This window comes from Paramormyrops kingsleyae, chromosome 11, assembly GCF_048594095.1.
Source record: "Paramormyrops kingsleyae isolate MSU_618 chromosome 11, PKINGS_0.4, whole genome shotgun sequence".
NCBI classification, from domain to species: domain Eukaryota; kingdom Metazoa; phylum Chordata; class Actinopteri; order Osteoglossiformes; family Mormyridae; genus Paramormyrops; species Paramormyrops kingsleyae.
The window spans coordinates 9151063-9170875 of NC_132807.1; positions in this window are offsets into that span (position 1 = coordinate 9151063).

The window sequence follows — 19813 nt, forward strand, 5'->3', positions numbered from 1 at the left end:
TTTCTGCTGCTCAGCTGCCAACGTGGAGCCTGCAGGCTCAGCTCTCCCTGAGTGCCCCCCCCCCCACGCCACCTCCCCGCCACCCACAGAGCTCCTGATAGCATCTCCAACAAACACAGATCAGTGGGGCTCATGGGGGTGGGGGTGGTGGTGGGGGGGTGCTAGGACTGCGCTCCAGTGCCGCTGCTGTGCCGACATCCCCACCCCCCACCATCGCGGCCAGTTTCCTCTCTGGAGCGGCGCCGTGAGCGACAACAGTTCCCTGGTTTCACTCTTTTAAGAAAACTTAAAAACTAGGAATTGTGGCACAAATAAAGGCACAACTTTTATGGTTATTTCTGTGTCAGGATGATGGAGTATGAAGGATATGAGTACAGCAAGAGGCCGGGTGGAGTGAGGGGCTGGGGCCAGAGAGAGACCGGGTCCAGTGAGGGTCCAGGTCCAGAGAAAGACCGGGTCCAGTGAGGGTCCAGGTCCAGAGAGAGTCCAGATCCAGAGAGAGCCCAGATGCAGTGAGGGTCCAGGTCCAGAGAGAGGCTGGGTCCAGTGAGGGTTCAGGTCCAGAGAGAGACCAGGTCCAGAGAGAGCCTGGGTGCAGTGAGGATCCAGGTCCAGATTGAGGCTGGGTCCAGAGAGAGACCGGGTCCAGTGAGGGTCCAGGTCCAGAGAGAGACCGGGTCCAGAGAGAGCCCGGATGCAGTGAGGGTCCAGGTCCAGAGAGAGACCGGGTCCAGTGAGGGTCCAGGTCCAGAGAGAGACCGGGTCCAGAGAGAGCCCGGATGCAGTGAGGGTTCAGGTCCAGAGAGAGGCTGGGTCCAGTGAGGGTTCAGGTCCAGAGAGAGGCCAGATCCAGTGAGGGTCCGGGTCCAGAGAGATCCCGGATGCAGTGAGGGTCCAGGTCCAGAGAGAACCCGGGTGCAGTGAGGATCCAGGTCCAGAGAGAGGCCGGGTCCAGAGAGAGCCCGGGTGCAGTGAGGATCCAGGTCCAGAGAGAGGCTGGGTCCAGTGAGGGTTCAGGTCCAGAGAGAGGCCAGATCCAGTGAGGGTCCGGGTCCAGAGAGATCCCGGATGCAGTGAGGGTCCAGGTCCAGAGAGAACCCGGGTGCAGTGAGGATCCAGGTCCAGAGAGAGGCCGGGTCCAGTGAGGGTCCAGGTCCAGAGAGAGGCTAGATCCAGTGAGGGTCCAGGTCCAGAGAGGGGCCAGGTCCAGTGAGGGTCCAGGTCCAGAGAGAGGCTGGGTCCAGTGAGGGTCCAGGTCCAGAGAGGGGCCAGGTCCAGTGAGGGTCCAGGTCCAGAGAGAGGCTGGGTCCAGTGAGGGTCCAGGTCCAGAGAGAGGCCGGGTCCAGTGAGGGTTCAGGTCCAGAGAGGGTCCAGGTCCAGTGAGGGTCCAGGTCCAGTGAGAGGCCAGGTCCAGTGAGAGGCAGTCTCTGTGAGTGACACTGTCCAGGAGCCACGCACATTAAAGGCCCCTCAGCGAACTGCTAGCAGTGCAGGGCTCATATTCTACCCCACATGTCTGATGGCTGGGAGAGCAGCTGGGGAGCCTGATTAGCGCCGGGCAGTATGGCCAAGTCCCCCTTGCTCATTAGATCCCACACAGCCCCCCGCATCAGATTTAGCACAATAAGGGGCCGGAATTAACAGCAGCCCTGGCGCTCCTCCAGGCGCATTGTGGGGGCAGTGGAACTATCTGACCTGTCAAAAGAGTGGTAGGTGGGGGTGTCAGCAAAACAGCAGCCTGAAATATAGTCCTACGATGTGACAAAAGCCATTCTTTGCAGGTGCTTTAGCCCACTGGCCCCGCCCACGAACGCCATCTGCGGCTGTGTGCTGAGCATTTCTCTGGCACCTGTAGGATCGTGCCGGTTCTGGAGCCGTGCCAGCTGTCTCCGGTCTTTGCGGTCCGTCCCACTGCTAGCTCAGCTTGGCTGGGGGTGCGAGCCAGAAAACTGGAAGGTAACCCTACCCCTCTGTGATGTTCAGAGCTGCTCGGCCCCGCACTGATTTACACTAATGATTCCCAGGACAGTTCGGGGCCGTTTTCCCAGTGACGCTCATTGTCAGCTGTGTAGCCTGTCAAAGCTTGTACATTCATTACATTATTGATCACCTGCCTCCTCTTCCAAAAACTCATTTAAATTTTGCGGTTTAGCTTCTCTCACTATATTTTGCAGTTGTAGTTGCTCAGCGGGCAGTCAGAGCTGCCTACTCAGAGGAAGGGCACTTCAGAGAGGTACTTAGATTACATCAATAAAAACATCATTTTACATGAACAGGTAAAGTGTAGCACTGCAGATTAACTGTGCATGGCAATTGTTTATAAAAGCTCTCTAATTCAGTCAGTCCTCTGACATTGTCCTGTTATTCCATATTCTAGGATGCACACTTTAGTTATAATTAAAGAAGATGAATCAGTATTATAACTTACGTGATCAATGAGCCGTGGCAGTTCTCCCTGTGCCAGTCATGCAATCTGAAATTTTCATCATAATCATCATCCTCTTCACACTATAAGAATGAGATGTTAATGTTTGGTACCTTTTCTGTTTCATATTGTGTGCAGTTATGTCATTTGCCTTTCCTGCCGGTGGGGTTGGATCTGCAGATTCCCGTTTTCCCCATTTGCCTTTTTTTTGTCTTTCTGGAGAGAATCCAGCTCTGCTTCACATTCAGACAGACAACAAATGGACAAACTGACTGTGAGTCAAAATTCAGGTCATTCATTTGACCTGACTGTAGCACTGAGCTAAATACACAGTACAAAAAAATAAGGTTCTTTTCTATCGGAAAGTATAGTCAGCAATGGCCTGAGTGTCCACTGCAAGTAAAACAATATTATCCAGTATTATAATAACCATTCCGTACATAAACATAATGGTCATACCCAACAATTTTGTATAAAAACATAATATTTAAGTGTGCTAGCAGACTTTGGATTACAGGTTCACTGTAAACGCGAAGACTGCCCTTTTCTCTGTTCCCTGTTTTTCTTTCGGCCATTTTGTGATCATGCAGCATCTTCATTTTCTGCTGTGTCACCGTGGAACACCAGCGAAGAAAGACATGATGGGAGGCAGATGGTATCTGCGGATAGGGGCGGCAGAGGGTATCTGTGGATAGGGGCGCGCTGCCATTTTTGACGAGGCCGGCTGGCATGGGGATACGTCATTACGGCAGAAGGCTGTACCTGCTCCAGTATCAATTTGCAGTTGTAGCTGCTGTAGCAGAGCTAGCTTGCATACATGCCTTAGGTACAAAATACTGCAAGGATTTATTTAAGTCAATAATAATTCTTTTTCTAAGCCCCAGCTTTTAATAATGAAAATAATAATAATAATTTATAATTGCACAATATATCACTGGCAGTTTAGAGCATTTACGTGGAGCTTGGAATTTTAACAGAGAAGGAGACTCAGCATATCTCCCATTGGCATGAGACCTTTCACATCAGGAGGGTGAGCAGGGCGACAGCCCTTAAGGATGTTTGGATGAGGTCAGAGTTGGGGAGTTTCCCTGCCACACTCAGGCGCCATTTGAAAGGACAGAGACAGCTGGGTTAACCTATGGCAGTGTTTCCCAATCAGACAGTCCACGGTTTTGCTCCGTCCAACCTCTGGGAGCAAAAATGTGGACTGTCTGGCAGAGAGGTAAGAGGGAGCAAAAACGTGAACTGTCTGTGGGTCCCCAAGGACTGGATGGGGAAACACTGACCTTTGGAACCACAAGAGGAGACAATGCACACTGTCTTCCTGTGATGGAGGCTTCTGTACTGTAAATTCTCAACTGTTTGATTACTGCAGGAACTGTAGAACTTCAAATTTACTGAAACAGTTTGAGTCAAGTACACTTTTATTGCCACGTGAGATGTTATCTCTCATCATTTTTGGGAGGGGGGTATCTGGTGAAGTGTTTACACTTAAGGTCTAGATTAAATGATCTGAGAAGCGGGAATTGCAGCGCCACTCGTGTAAATTGCCCCTCTTGCATAAATTCATTTGGTTTTTGAGCTCAGCCTGTTAAAGCGAGGCTCCTGGTGTTTTGACAATGGAAACACACAGTCATTTCCCGCATAATTATGGGGCAGAGCGTTTAAATAAAATATCTCAAAGGCATTTTCTGTTTTTAGACTTTTTTTTGATATATGATTGACCACTAAAATGTAATGCTTGAGATTTCATTCAGGCAAAAGGCTTCGCTCGCCTTTGTTCCACGTCCTAAATTGCAGCCACTGCTGCCAGGAGGGTATGCAGAAATGACGTTTCCACTGACCACTAACAAGCCTTTTCATGTTGGGAAGAGAAAGCTCGTCTTGGCCAATGACAGCACCGCTATGGTTGCAGCCGAGCTAAAAATATGGCTGGGGTGGGTGACGTCCCCAAAGCCTCGGTGGCAGTTGTCTCTCTCCTGCTAACCTTTTAAGGTCTCGATGCTTCCATACACCCCGAAACCTTCCCATCCCCCTGAGTGTGTCGCAAAATGCAAACTACCCAGAATCCACAGCAGAAAGCAGCTTCCTGCTGGTGTTTCTTTTGTGTCAAAGATTACTTAAAGTACAGGAGAGGTGTATGAGCAGGAGAAGGCTGAATCAGGAAATGTGCTGTGATTTATGACCTCAGGTAGGTGTTAGGGGTTGAAAGTTGTTTTTTTTTTGGGGGGGGGGGGGTTGAGTCATATATTGGCTATAGAGTGAGCGCTGGGAGTAAACAGGCAGAGAGGATCCGCTGTATCTGCGGGACATTGGACTGCGTGTGTACTGTTGCCATGGTTGCAATCTATTCTTCCATGCAATATAGCGAGTCCCGTCTGGTAGGGCTCTGTGTTTACTTTCCTTTGTATTCTGAACTATCCCTCTCTCCTTGTCTTTCTATTTCTTTCTATCAGTCATTCCCCTTCTCTTCCTCTGTTTTTATCCCCGGGATTTTTACCGCATCCCTCCATTTCCGTTAATGTCTGTGCTCCACCTTGAAAAGGATTAACTCCCTCAGTTGTTCCAGGAATATGTGTAGAGCTGTGTGAAACGCTGGCATTTAATTTGTCTTAAATGGCCTGATTGCTGTTATGTTTTACACGGAGAAGCATTTTTAATGTCTTTATCAAGGATTTGGGTGTTTGTGTGAAAAGTCTGGTCCGGGTTTGGAGGAGCCGACCCAGCACAGGACAATTTCCCCCCCTCTTCCGAGCTAAAATAATGTTCTGGTTATAATCATCTAATTAGGTTGAAAGGGGCTGTCTTTGACTGGCCGTGGGTCACATTTCAAAGGCTCGTGCCCGTACTGATTGAAAGATAGTCCACTCCGAAGGGGTCGCACATGAGCAATGTGGAGAGAACATTCCGGAAAGCCCTGGCGTGTTCGAAAGCAATCGCCAGACCCCCTAAAAGTTTTACAAGGTCTTTCTGTGCCGAGGCAAGCTATTAGGATCTCCACGTTAAGTTTCTCCAGTTTGGTGTAACCATAGCCGGAGCCCCCCCCCCCCCCGCCCGCCTCACACTCGCAAAAATGAACCAGGCCGGTCTTGTTCGACTGAACTGATACACTGGCACGCGTTTGAAAAGCAGCGGACGCATCCAAGTGTCGATAGCCATGCCCTCGCCATTGACTGCAACCCAGTAGCCGGCCTGCGGCCTGTGCGGTGCAGGACGGCCATATTTACGCAGAGCCTGCACAACTGCTGCAACTCCTACTTCGTGATGTCATCATTATTATCATTATTAGGCTGGCTCTCAGGTGTCACATCTGTGCCGCTGATGACATGTTCGCCAAACAGGACGTGGCAGATGTTGGCTCGGCACGGCGGGCAGGCATGAGCACTATGCTGGGAGCAGCGAGGGTGGCGGGTTGCCCCCCCCCCCCCCCCCCCGTCCCGTGTAGCTGCTCCCTGCGTAATTACAGGCTGCCTTACAGATATTACTCAGGGCCCAGCAATGTGCCAGTCACGCATGCCCACTTTCCTTTCACACCACTCTGTGAAAAAACAGAAGAGAGGGAGCTCATGCATTCAGCTCCGCTCCAAGCTGCCATCCGGACTGCTCTTTAGGAAGCTTCCGGAAGCCTACGCCCAAATCAGGCCCTTTTTCTTCCCCTGGTTGTATGAATGAGGCAAACCCATTTCCAGAGCTTTGCACCAGAAGGGCCCTCATTAACAAAATGTTTTCAGACGGTGGACCGGCAGGCAGACCTCGGAAAGAGTTGTTCACGAAGTTGCCCTCCCCAGCCCCCCCCCAGCTCTACAATACTGAATATATTATGGGGGTTATAAACAAAGTTGCCTAAATTAGAACTGTTCAGCATCCAGTTGTCGTGGCTAATCCCAGATGTGAGGCCTGATGTGGACCATGCTGCAGTCATTACATCTCCCAGCATGCCGAGCAGGCTGTCGAGCTCACCGGCGGCCAATCATCGCAGCCGCCTCTCCCTAGGGCTAACCCAATCCCAGCTGCCATTCCTCAAGGCAAACTAACAAATATATTAAACTGGCACCACCAAAAAGACACATCGTAAAACATACGTATTTATAGTTATCTATTTCTAGTATTTATGTTCAACGGTTTATTGTCACGTGTCTAGTACAATGAAACTATTATCCGTGCTCTTCCTTCAGACCTTGTTGTTGGTAGATACACCGTAGGCACTGCTCTGACCATTAGAAACACATCTGTCAATCAGAAAATGAAACATCAGAGGCTTGCTAAAGAGAGTAAATTGGAAATTAAATCCTAGTAAGTCCCGCTAAAGTCTCACTTAAATCTTTTTGCGAATGTTAACGTGACTCATATTAACTTCACACAGCAGGATTTGGTCACTCAGAAGGTGTCACTGGAAGTTTGTTTTGGAGCACGTCAGTGAAATGTGTCAGGCTGAAATTTGTGTGCATTGATGTGGAGAAGGGCTTCCGCGGCAGTCTGGGCAAGCAGCGAGGAACGTTTATTTTACTGAGCTGAAATCCCGTGGTAAACAACGTGCCTTTGCTTTCGTAAAATGTTTCTCTAACACCCCCCTTATTTAACGTGCTGGTTTCTGCACGCCAGTTTTCCCCGGAGAACAGTATAACTAATTACTACTCACCAGCATGCCACTGGGAGAGACACATCACCAGGAAGAGCACATTAAATGTAATGTCTTCATCATAGGCCGGGGAGACCCCGCCCAGAGAGGCTCCTCACTGATACTATGCAGGTAAATAAGATGGATACTTCAGACACAATGTCACAGACACACAGGGCCTTAAAGTTCCTCGAGTCTTAATGTATTGGCGTGTTTTCACTCAAAACAGTGAGTTCACTCTAATGCTGTTTCCATTAAAGTAAGACTTTCCTCAGAAATTCTCCTCCGTCATTTTGAGTGGAGCAGATGTAATTTTAATTACATTCCATCCCTTGATGAATCTCTCCACCCTTAATCCGCCATTCCTTTGCTCCTTTTGCCCACATATTTTTGCACAAGCATCTTGTAAACCAGACATCGGTGGTACTCGCCTTCTCTGCTGTCACGTCCTACCTCACTCCTAAGCACGGATGACTTGCACACATTTCCTCCATTTCAGATTCTACAGTAAACATCCGTACACCTTTATATGCAAGCAGTGTATCTTTTACTAGTTGCATAACGACATTTCCACCAGTGATGGACTGCATATATGATGGTGGTCCCATAAGATTATACCGGAGCTGGAAAATTCCAATCGCCTAGTGAAATCATGGCGCAATGCATTACTCACGTGTTTGTGGTGATGCAGGTGTAAACGATCCTACTGCACTGCCAGCTGTATCAAAGTATAACACAGTTTTGTGCAGTATGTAATACTTGACAATGATAATAAACAACTATGTTACTGGTTTATATATTTGCTTTACTGTACTTTTTATCATGATTTAGGCTACACCATATCGCCTAGGCGTGTAATGGGCTACATCATATCGCCTAGGTGTGTAGTGGGCTACATCATATCGCCTAGGTGTGTAGTGGGCTACATCATATCGCCTAGGTATGTAGTGGGCTACATCATATCGCCTAGGTGTGTAGTGGGCTATACCATCTAGGTTTGTGTAAGTACACTCTATGATGTCTGCACAATAACAAAAATGACTAATGACCTTTCATGAAAGATAGCACTGCACAGTGGCCAAGTGTGCTATCTTTTATGAAAGCTTCAAACATTCGAAGGTTTTATGATGTATCGAACCCTTGGGCAAGACGTTCGACTTGAACTGCTTCGTGAAATATCTAGCCGTAGGAAAGGTAGAGTAATTGCTCCAAATTCCATGTTAAATACTGTCATTCCTCAGCAACTGCAGTGAGTTACTTTTTTTTAGTGGCTACCTAGTATTCTTAAAAAGTTCACCAGCATCATGACACATTCGAGCCAATCTCCATCCCTGCAGGGCTCTGCAAGGACCAGGGGCTCGCTGGGGCTCCCTTGGGCACCCTCTGGCTCCCTGGGGCTCCCTCTGGCTCCCTTGGGCACCCTGGGGCTCCCTCTGGCTCCCATGGGCACCCTGGGGCTCCCTCTGGCTCCCTGGGCCTCCCTCTAGCTCCCTCGGGCTCCCTCTGGCTCCCTGGGGCTCCCTGGGGCTCCCTCTGGCTCCCTTGGGCACCCTGGGCCTCCCTCTAGCTCCCTGGGGCTCCCTTGGGCACTCTGGGGCTCCCTCTAGCTCCCTGGGGCTCCCTCTGGCTCCCTTGGGCACCCTGGGCCTCCCTCTAGCTCCCTGGGGCTCCCTCGGGTTCCCTTGGGCACCCTGGGGCTCCCTCTAGCTCCCTGGGGCTCCCTCTGGTTCCCTCGGGCTCCCTTTGGTTCCCTTGGGCTCCCTCTGGCTCCCTGGGGCTCCCTTGGGCACCCTGGGGCTCTCTCTGGTTCCCTCGGGCTCCCTCTGGCTCCCTCTGGTTCCCTCGGGCTCCCTCAGGCTCTGACGTCCCCTTGTTATTCAGGCCAACCTTCCCAAGATGGCAACAGGTCGGCTGTTTCTGAGCCAATTAGAATTGCTTACCAAAATTTCAACAGTGACGACAACATCAATGGATTTTAGTTAGTTAAAGGGTAATCGATGGAGACATGATACTGAAATCTGACACAACAGTTGAAATTGGCCTGCAGTTTTTGGCCCAAGACAAGTACAGCTCTGCACCTCAGTATAGAGTTAATGTTTGGGTAATTGCACCCATTTGAAATCAGCCCTACAGATGAATCAGACTTTGCTGAAGAATGAGGAGCAGCTCGCATTAGCCTCTCAGGGTAAACCTTTAACATTGTTGCCTTTTTATTGATCTGGAGCATTTCTGTTTGGGCTGGATTCGAGCTGTGGCACCCTATCTTCCAGAGTAAATGTTGAGGAGCTCCAGTCTTTCCAGTCTGGCTGTAAGTGGGTGTATGTGTGTTTTTTCAGTTGAGTTTTCCAGCAAAGATACTGAGGAACAAAGATGACAACAAAGCCGGGTAGCTTTTCCATGATTATTGTAACGCTTGAGAAACAGGCTTGTTGAGTCCTGATAATTATATGTTTAAAATGGCACAGATGCTGGCTGCTCGGGGAATTGCGGCTTGCTGTTTAGAAATGCAGGGCCCGGCTTTATGGGGGTCGCACTGTAGGTACGGCGTTTGGCCCTTCCTGGTGTGGCAGCAGGGGCCCAAACGAAAGGAAACCCTGTGTTTTGAAACCTGGCTGTAGGGGTTCATTTTCAAAACCAGCCTGGCCCTTTGCATTTTTGAGAGCCATATCTCAGAACTGGAAGTTGTGTTGGCCTACCAATGACTTCTCCTGAAAAACATGACTCACGTTAAGGCTGGTCCCCTCTGGTGGGGGGGCGGGGGGTGGGATGTCCAGGGGAGTTTCTAAGTATGGAAAAGATCAGGAATCAAGTTTACCTGGGGCTTGACTTTTTGTTTTGTTTTTTGAAGGAAGACTGTAGCCCCGAGTGATCGGACCTAACAACACCCATAATACCTGGGGCTATAGCGCCGAGTGATCGGACCTAACGACGCCCATAATACCTGGGGCTATAGCCCCGAGTGATCGGACCTAACAACACCCATAATACCTGGGGCTATAGCCCCGAGTGATCGGACCTAACAACACCCATAATACCTGGGGCTATAGTCCTGAGTGATTGAACCTAACGACGCCCATAATACCTGGGGTTATAGCCCCGAGTGATCGGACCTAATGACACCCATAATACCTGGGGCTATAGCCCCGAGTGATCGGACCTAACGACAACCATAATACCTGGGGCTATAGCCCCAAGTGATCGGATCTAACGACACCCATAATACCTGGGGCTATAGCCCCGAGTGATCGGACCTAACGACACCTATAATACCTGGGGCTATAGGCCCGAGTGATCGGACCTAACGACGGCCATAATACCTGGGGCTATAGCACCGAGTGATCGTACCTAACGACGGCCATACCTGGGGTTATAGCCCCGAGTGATCGGACCTAACGACGGCCATACCTGGGGTTATAGCCCCGAGTGATCGGACCTAATGACGGCCATACCTGGGGCTATAGCCCCGAGTGATCGGACCTAACGACGGCCATACCTGGGGTTATAGCCCGGAGTGATCGGACCTAACGACGGCCATACCTGGGGTTATAGCCCCGAGTGATCGGACCTAACGACGGCCATAATACCTTGGGCTATAGCACTGAGTGATCGGACCTAACGACGGCCATACCTGGGGTTATAGCCCAGAGTGATCGGACCTAACGACGGCCATAATACCTGGGGCTATAGCCCCGAGTGATCGGACCTAATGACGCAGGAAGCCCTGGCACCGTGGCCTCGCAGTGATGGTGGTACCAAAGCCAAACACTTTATAGCAACTTTGTGCAGGGCCAGAGTAACGGCTGCACTGAAATTTCACAGCTGATTTAGCACTGCATAGCAAGCTATGGGAAGGATTTGGGGTGTTGCAGTGCTGTGGAACAGTGCTGCATCTGTGATCGGTAAAAGGTTTTCGGGACAATCGAAATGTCGGCCATGTTGTATGTGAATGATGTGGGGGCTGTGAGTCTGAGTTTTCGTGTGACTCTGTGTATGTGATTGTATGTCCTTTCGATTTTCTGTGCATGTGCATTTGTGTGTGAGTCTGTGTGTGAGTCTGTAATTATCTATATATATGTTATTTTTTATTGTCTATGTGTCCATGTGTGTGTCTGTCAGTCTGTATACATGGATCTCTGTATGTGCGTGTCTCAGTGTGTCCTCACATGTGTGTCTGTGTGTGTGTGGAGGGGGGGGGGCTCAGATGTGACATCCTTTGGGGCAGACTGGCAGGGGGGGTACCTCCCTGTGTCTGACGTGGGGCCCCTGGCTGTTTAGGTTACCGATTGCCCCTACGGACGGCAAGGGGGAGGCAATGGTGTGTGGAGGGCGTATGAAATGTGCAGGTCCCCTTATCTTAACAGGGATTAACTGTTTCTGGTCAGTGTCAGTGCCGTGGGCTCGCGGAGGTGCGGGAGGCGGCCAGAGAGGGATTCGCGGCTGGCCTGCCATGGAAAATACCGCCGGCAGATAAGAGGGTGGAGATGCACTTTATTGCACAGATAGGACTGGAATGTGCAATGAGATGCTGGCTGGGCCGGCGAGTCCCTGGCCGCCGTCTGCGCTGTCAGGCCCCGTCTGCACAGCCAGGCCCCTGTCTGCACTATCAGGCACTCGTCTGCACAGCCAGACCCCTGTTTGCGCTATCAGGCTCTCGTCTGCACAGCCAGGCCCCTGTCTGCACTATCAGGCACTCGTCTGCACAGCCAGACCCCTGTCTGCGCTATCAGGCTCTCGTCTGCACAGCCAGCCCCCCGTCTGCGCTATCAGGCTCTCGTCTGCACAGCCAAGCCCACGTCTGCACTATGAGGCACCCGTCTGCGCTGCCAGGTCTCTCGCTGCAGCCAGCATGCCGTAGCCAGGCATCAGGCTTCTCGTTTCTCACATACCGCCACCCTGTCGATCCTCGGTGATGCGGAGGCATGTGGTTGGGCTGCCTTTCATCTCCAGTGTCCCTTTAAGCTGTCCGGACCGCTACAGCGTCTCTCGGTGGTCTAACGCGGGGCAATTCACATCTGTTTTTAGCTAAAACCCAAAGTAGATTCTCTTATAAATTCTTTTCCCAGTAAATGGTTTGTCCTCTGTGCCATTTCCGCAATGCACATGGCGGAATCATTTTTTTCTTCTCCAGGGTGAGTTTTCATGCCGTGACCGATAATTAGACCTGTCTCCTAGAGAGCCCGATCTCGCCCCGTGGATAATTTACAGAAAGACGGACATGAGGGAACATAGGAATCCCATTCAGGCACTGTGGAAGAGGGCCGGGCAAATGGGGCTCCTCCCCCCATAGCACACCCCCACCCCTCCACCACCCAGATTTTTAATTTGCTATAAATCATGTGAGGGGCTGCCTTTGCGGAAGACAGGCCTCCTCAAAGAGAGGGGAGGGTTCTGGTGGGGAGGGGCTGGGTTAGTCAAAAGTGGGCCTTTATCAATCCCTCCAGGCCAAGGGCACCTGGGGGGGGGAGGGCAGTGAGAGACCCCAGAATGCCGAAGACCCTCCCCCAACTAAAATACAGTACTGATTTTACCTGCGAATAGGCAGAGGGAGATTTATAAATATGATGTGGGGAGAACTAGTTTATAGCAGTAAAGATCTGTAGGAGCTCACAGGACCGGAATTTCTTCTGGTCTCCCTCCTACTTAAAAGAGATTTATTTATTTACATACCTATTTAGACGCTTATTTACACCCGGAACACGTTAATGCTTCAGCGCTACACCACATGTAAGTTAGACTGGCTGAATGCTGCTTATTTTCCAGCCAGGAGAGATGGGGGGGCCTCTCCGGCTAGGTCCCAGCGGGGGTGCGAACGTGAGCGGCGTCACTGAACTGCATGCCGGCGGCCTTCACCTTGGATCCTGTTGCTGCGGACGGCAGACAGCCACAGGAAGCGGGAGGACGCATGGGCAGAGGGGGTGTCAGCCTCTGGCCTCTGAGGCATGCATATAGCGTGTGAGATCTGTGAGGGGGAGCACGTCCCCCCGAGAGCCGGGACCAACCCCCCAGGCCGTCAGGAAAAAGCAATCATCATCATTCTGCGATTCTCTCACGGCTGACTCGTTCCCCTGGGAGACAGATCTCGGTAGAGGTGCTTTCGGACACGTGCTGCTACACCGCAAGTGGGCGGCCATGTTTGTGTCAGAGGTCATGCGTCCTGGTCTACAAACCACAGCCATGCGGGTGTCTGCGCTGAGCTCTGGCTGCCTATCGGCTCCATCAGGCTCCCGTGATAGCAGGCACATCACCGTCTGGCCCAGCCCGCCGCTATCTGCCGCATTGCGTAACCTGCCCCCCCCCCGCCGGTCCGGGAGTGGCCTGCCGTGAGAAGGAGCCAAAGCCTGCATGGCGCGCGAGACAGGGCGGCACCGGCTGCGGAGATCCGCCGTGAAGCGCAAAACGGCAGGCGTCATGGCGACGACCAGAGGCTACCAGCATTGGCAGACCTCCCTGGGTCGCTGCTAAGGGGGTTGGGCATGCTGGGGGGTGGATACACCACTATCTCTGCTGCAATCATGCCCCCCCCCCCAGTTATCATCCACGGGGGGGGGGGGGGGGGGGGGGGGGGGGGGTGATGACGATGCACATCTCATACACTCGGAGCAGCCGTGCCTTAGAAGGAAGCTGCCCGACTGCCTCACAACTTGGGGTGGCAGACTGTCTTAAAGGACTGACAGACTGTTTTAAAGGACTGACAGACAGTCTTAAAAGACTGGTAGACTGTCTTAAAGGACTGACAGACTGGCTTAAAAGACTGACAGACTGTCTTAAAGGACTGGTACACTGTCTTAAAGGACTGACAGACTGTCTTAAAGGACCAGCAGACTGTCTTAAAAGACTGACAGACTGTCTTAACGGACTGACAGACTGTCTTAAAGAACTGGCAAACTGTCTTAAAAGACTGACAAACTGTCTTAAAGGACTGGCAGACTGTCTTAATAGACTAACAGACTGTCTTAAAGGACTGGCAGACTGTCTTAATAGACTAACAGACTGTCTTAAAGGACTGGCAGACTGTCTTAATAGACTAACAGACTGTCTTAAAGGACTGGCAGACTGGCTCTAGCACTGGTCTCAGTGGAAAATGGCTCAGCTCCTCTGGAATTCTTCACTTGCCATTTCCCACCTTCTGACTGGACGCTGCCCGCTGCACTCCCCGGGCCAAGTGTGTATTAGATGTGTCCATCTGTGGCTGCCCATCATGTGACCTGACTGGGGGGGGTAGTGGTGGTGAGAGTTTCCCATCCGGATTGTATGTTTGTGTTTATTTAAATGCCGGCTGCAGCGTGCTATCCGTGCTACGCTTCGCCAGTGAGACACAGCCATCCGGGACAAACACAATTAAACTTTCTGCACTGGTGTGTTTTACAGCCAAGCATAAATAGGAGTCTGTGGAAGGAGTCAGAAGGAGCTGTAAAGGTCGTGGCTAAGCACTGGCAAGCGCGCACTGGCGTGACAGTGGAAGCACATGCTCGTAACAGACCCAGGAGCACGGCAGTGAAACACTCGGTGTCGAGTGCAGAGTCACTGCAGCTCGGAATGGGTATTTCCACCCACTGATTTGTGATTAGGAAACCATAGAGGGTTAGCTTCTTGCCGCCTGTCTCCAAGTTCACCATTCAAAAACACGAATACTAATAAATCCTAAAAGGAGAGTTTGCAAACATGTGAGTTGTGGGTGAATACGTGTCTGGATGGTACAAAATCTGAACCTTGGGGACTGTATGGAGCAGACGAGCAGCATCGCATCTTGAATCCAGGTTCAAATATAACCAGCCTGATAGGAGACTGTGGCTATGAGCCGATCTGCACTCCCAGCCGCCTGAATGCTGTCTCACGTTTCGTCTCCCACAAAGAAGGAGCAACAAACATGGAGGACCGGGGGGGGGGGGGGGGGTCCTCTCAGCGAGCTGTTGGCGCCCCTTGACCGTGCCGGCGTGATGGTCAGATGCGAGCTGGCCGGCCGGTTCCGGGCCTGTCAGAGAGTAAGGAGCTCGCCCCTCGCTCTGTGCCAGGGTCTTGTGTGTAGGCCTTTCATGTCAGCCGGCCTGCCTCGCTCCCCCAGGACCTCCCGCTGCTTGGCCTGACATCTGAGAGCCCTGTTTCTGTTATTCCATCCACTGCCTCCTGAAACTCAAAGGCTGCATTCTGTGAAGACACAGCTTTTATTTACCCTGTTTTATACGGAACGACATGGATATCAGCTCCTAGGTTACGTTACTTAGTTTAGAGGCTATGAAAAAAATAGCATATATACAAAAAAAAAATATATATATATATATATATATATATATATATATATATATATATGTTTTTATGCACATACATGTTAATATGTTCTACTAAGTAAGTCACACACGGGAATACAATAGTGATTATGCCATTGATGATTATGAGGTGTAAATGGAGCATGGTGGACTGGAGATTCATTGAAGTGTTGCTATATGCGTGCCTAGCTGCATTAGAGTAAGGACCATTGAAAACCAGGACCTCACAAAGCTGACAGACCTCCCCGGAGTTGCAGTCTCACGTTACATCAGTATAACACAGAAATCTCGCCAATCCCACTACGTGCTTGATGACGTGGCTGTGCCCCCTCGGCATGAGCGGAAAGCCATTGTTAGCCGCCGTCATTGCTGGAAGCTGTATGTTAACCAGAGAGGAAGTTAGCAGAGGCCGCAGCCACTGGTTTAATTAAACCCACTCCTCCCACTAAAGAATAGTCTTATCGCAGGAAAGCTGCAAAGTGTCAGAAAACCGGTCAAATGTCCATGAAGCCAAATGAAGGCCGTTTCATGAGCAGCTCCCTGTGGTTGTTGCTGAGCAAACAAACTACCCGTTATAACACAAAGAATCTGATCTGAACCACTCACCAACTTTTTAAGCCATGTGTTTTTGTTATGGAAGGAGGGCGCACGGGCATGTACCCTGAGACAGGAGGGCGCACGGGCATGTACCCTGAGACGGGAGGGCGCACGGGCATGTACCCTGAGACGGGAGGGCGCACGGGCATGTACCCTGAGACGGGAGGGCGCACGGGCATGTACCCTGAGACGGGAGGGCGCACGGGCATGTACCCTGAGACAGGAGGGTGCACGGGCATGTACCCTGAGACAGGAGGGCTCACGGGCATGTACCCTGAGACGGGAGGGCGCACGGGCATGTACCCTGAGACGGGAGGGTGCACGGGCATGTACCCTGAGACGGGAGGGTGCACGGGCATGTACCCTTAGACAGGAGGGATACTGCTGTTGAACCCCAATACTTGGGGATAAATATCATATTTTAATGCACTATCGGTGACAAGAACAGAAGGAATATAATGCCAATTTTAATCATGTCAAAATGCACACTGTATACAGAGGCTGAAAATTTGCTGTGGTGATACATTTCTAACAGCATTTTAAGGCGGTAATAATGTATATAAAAGTCATTAATAATAAAGCTTCAGCTGTGTGAAGTGTGAAGTGAAAGAACATTTTCTTACAGTTACAAGGTTGGAAAATACCTCTTACACTCCTCAAAGATTCTTTCTGAATACATTACAGTCTAAATTTAGTGAGCACCATTATTAGCTTGTGCGCAACATCAAAACAGAAAATAATTAATCGTTTCAATAAATCTGCAGAAAATTTTCCTTTCATGCATTTTAGAACCAAATGCATCAATTAGCAGGATAATCTAGGTCAACTCAAGGACTTTGCAACCAGGAGACTCAAATCCAGGAGGGAATTGCAGTTGTACTGAAGTGTATGTTACTTTACAAAAATGCATAAATATGTGTGAATACATATTTTAATGGTAGGAAAGTGTATGAATGAGCCCGGGCCTGTGATTGTGACGGTCTGGCCATTTAAACGGCCACTTGAACATGATTGCGTAACTGTGCAGCTCCAAGCTGGGTTATTGGAAGCAGATGTGCCCTGTTCAGTTTCGGAGCTGAGAAGAAACCCCCCCCCCCCCCCATTATTGATTGCTTATCCTCTGGCATGTTTGGGCTATCGGCAGGAATCCTCAGTTAACATTATAAAGAGAGCAGGAGTGGTGGGCTGGGGGGTGGAGTCAGGGGGGCACAATGTGGAATAGATGGAGAGAGGGGAAGGGGGAAGGGTAACAAGATAAGGGGGGGGGGACCGTGAGATCAGTAAGAGCGATAAAACTCAGTCCGGCACTTTCCACGCTGCCGCCCCACTGCTGCCGATGCCCCCTGCGACGGGGGGGCAGTGCTGCATCCTGTGCACATGGCGCCCCTGCGGCTGCTCGCATCACTGCACCTTTTCTCCCCATGCATAAGTGTTCCTGTGTGTGTGGGGGGGGGGTTATCTGCCCCTGACAGGATCTCAGGATCTCATTATTCCGGAAAAACAAGGAGTTCTTCTACACCACTGACTCTCTGACCCCGACTCTCTCTCTCTCTCTCTCTCTCTCTCTCTCTCTCGCTCTCTCGCTCTCTTGCTCTCGCTCACTCTCTCTTCCCCACTACGGCTCAGTGCGACAATGGAACAGAAGGACGCCCTTGGCCATGTTATATCTGTGGCAGGTCCCAGGGCACGGCAGAAAAAAAACAGTAGAAACTTCCTTCAGAAAGCAGGAATGCTAAGTATCCCCACCTCACCAGGCCGCTGCCATCCCTGCCAAGCCTGGTGCCGGGCCAAGACAGCAAGATGCCAGAGTGTGGTATGGGGGGCAGGTAGCTCCGCCCCCCCGTTCCTCCACCCCTCTTCGGCCTGCTCCTCCCTCCCCGACTTCCCACAGATTATCCGAACGCTGTGCTACTGTCCCCCCCCCCCCCCCCCCACCATGGCCAGCGAACGCTTCTCAGCAGACATCACTTTGGCTTCCTCATGACTGATTTAACCTAAATAATATATCTTATACCATCAAAAAGTGCGCTGGAGGTTGGGCTCTGAGCTCAGCACTCAGGTTATGACTTTGACCACCAAATTCAACCAGGAGCTCAGCTGGCCTGAGAAATAATTGGCCCCATCCTCCCCCCCCCCACCCCAGGCCCTCTCCACCTTCAGGATAGACCGGGTCTGGTTGTATCAACTTCTGTGCCCATGTGTGGTGCCCCCTACAGGTGCAGTAGGTAACTGTCTGAAAGACAGACTAGCCCTATATCTGTAGCTTAGATACACGGGTGCGTGTCTGTATTGATGTTTGCCAGCATGTTTTGCTGTTGGTGGGAGTGGGGGGGGGGGTGGCTTCTCTTTACAAAACCACTGGCCACAGGGCCTTCCTTCTCGGAGGCCTGTCAAAGCTGTTTTTGTGATTGTATGTCACCTATTGCAAAGAGACAAATGTGCTGAAATGTCTCATGAAACGCTTTAGAAAACATGACGTCACCCATTAGTGTGCAACGTCAGTTCAGTGGCCTTTCAGCGTATACAATTAAGCCATGTTGCTCAGGCAGATGCAATCAAAGCATTGTGTTGTACATCAGGCAGCCTCCCGGAGATAACATTCAATCGCAGTGACACAGTGTCACAAAATAGTAAAAGAATAATACCGACACAGATGCGTGGGAGTAAGTGTGTGTGTCTGTGTGTGTGCGTGTGTGTGCGTGTGCGTGTGTGTGCGTGTGTGTGTCCGTGTGTGTGCGTGCTGTGAGGGACTGTGTGTGTCCATGTGTGTGTCCATGTGTGTCCATTGTGTGTGCGTGTGTGTGCGTGTGCGTGTGTGTGCGTGTGTGTGTCCGTGTGTGTGCGTGCTGTGAGGGACTGTGTGTGTCTGTGTGTGTGTCCGTGTGTGTGTCCGTGTGTGTGCGTGCTGTGAGGGACTGTGTGTGTCCGTGTGTGTGCGTGTGTGTGTCCGTGTGTGTGCGTGCTGTGATGGACTGTGTGTGTCCATGTGTGTGTCCGTGTGTGTGTCCGTGTGTGTGCGTGCTGTGAGGGACTGTGTGTGTCCGTGTGTGTGTCCGTGTGTGTGCGTGCTGTGAGGGACTGTGTGTGTCCGTGTGTGTGCGTGTGTGTGTCCGTGTGTGTGCGTGCTGTGAGGGACTGTGTGTGTCCATGTGTGTGTCCGTGTGTGTGTCCGCGTGTGTGCGTGCTGTGAGGGACTGTGTGTGTCCGTGTGTGTGTCCGTGTGTGTGCGTGCTGTGAGGGCCTATGCGTGCCTGTGTGTGTCCATGTGTGTGTCCGTGTGTGTGTCCGTGTGTGTGTCCGTGTGTGTGCGTGCTGTGAGGGACTGTGTGTGTCCGTGTGTGTGTCCGTGTGTGTGTCCGTGTGTGTGCGTGCTGTGAGGGCCTATGCGTGCCTGTGTGTGGAGCGTGACTCATGAGTGATGCAGCCACCCACAGGAAATACGTTGGAGCCGCTGTATCTCCATCCCCGTCTTTGTCTCAATCTGCGTCTCCGTCTGTCTCCGTCCGTCTCCGTCTCCGAGGCTCGTGCTGCTAACTGATAGTTTCACCCTCACTCTGCAATTAACTGGCTGAGCCCTCGGGAGGGAAGGAAAACAGAGAGAGAGAGAGAGAGAGAGAGACTGGCAGGCCGGCGGCGGCGATGCTATCCCAGTGGCGCTGTTATCACACACGGCTCGAGCCAGGCGGCGTCACTTATCCGGCTGCTTGGGCACCGGGCCGCTCTGCGTGGCCTGGGAGTGACCTGGGGGCGGGGCTCCATGAGCTGCGGCGGAACTGACCAGCCAGCAGCGAACCCCGCTGCATCCTGGGCTTCCCTCTGCGGCCGCACTCTTACAGCTGGCTGCCACGTGGGTAAACCAGCTGCCTAATTATAAGTAATAAACAAATTATAATTCAGCTAACTTCGCTG